Genomic DNA, 1073 nt, shown 5'->3' with positions numbered 1-1073 from the left:
AAGTCACTGGTTCGTGGAGAAAGAGTTTGAGTTATAGTATAGCTATTTTATTGTACAGTGGTTCAATTAATTTACATTGATTAAAACCAAACTGTAATAAAAATTAATGACGCACCAACTGTTTATCGATAGAATGAATATACGAAATTTATCATATCTTTGCATCATTAAAATGGGTTCGTCCGTCTGTGTGTCTGTCCGTCTGTCTGTCCTTCCTTCACACTTTTTGGGACACAATAACTCTCTTTCTAATTGAGCTACAATGTTCAAACTTGGTGCAGGTGTTTATTAGGTCAATGCCTTGATGGGGTTCGAAGATGAGCATTTTCGGCTTCGGGTAAGCAGAGATAAGCAATTTGATTGGTTGATACTTTGTGACACGATAACTTTAGTTCTAATTAAGTGAGAGTGATGAAACTTGGTGTATAGTTCCATTACACCAGTACCTTGACTAAGTTCGATAATGGGCATTTTCTGCTCAGGGTAAGCAGAGCGATAAGCAATTTGATTGGTCGATACCTTGGAACACAATAACCCTCCTTCTAATTGAGCTAGAAACTTCAAACTTGGTGTAGGTGTTTATTAGGTCAATGCCTTGATGGAGTTCGAAGATGAGCATTTGCGGATCAGGGTAAACAGAGATAAGCAATTTGATTGGTTGATGCTTTTGGACACGATAACATTAGTTCTAATTAAGTGAGAGTGCTGAAACTTGGTGTATAGTTTCATTACATCAATGCCTTGACTAAGTTTGATAATGAGCACTTTCTGCTCAGAATAAGCAGAGCCATAAGCAATTTGATTGGTCGAGACTTTGGAACACAATATAACCCACATTTTAATTGAGTTAGAATGTTCACACTTGACAAAGGTGTCTATTAGGTGAATACCTTGATGGAGTTCGACGATGAGAATTTTCGGCTTCGGGTAAGCAGAGATAAGCAATTTGATTTGTTGATATACATGAGACACAACTTTAGTTCTAATTAAGTCAGAGTGAGGACACTTTGTGTATTGCCTTATTACATCAATACCTTGACTAAGTTCGATTATGAATATTTCCTGCTGAGGGT

This window comes from Patella vulgata, chromosome 1, assembly GCF_932274485.2.
Source record: "Patella vulgata chromosome 1, xgPatVulg1.2, whole genome shotgun sequence".
NCBI lineage: Eukaryota > Metazoa > Mollusca > Gastropoda > Patellidae > Patella > Patella vulgata.
This window is presented reverse-complemented; position numbering follows the sequence as displayed.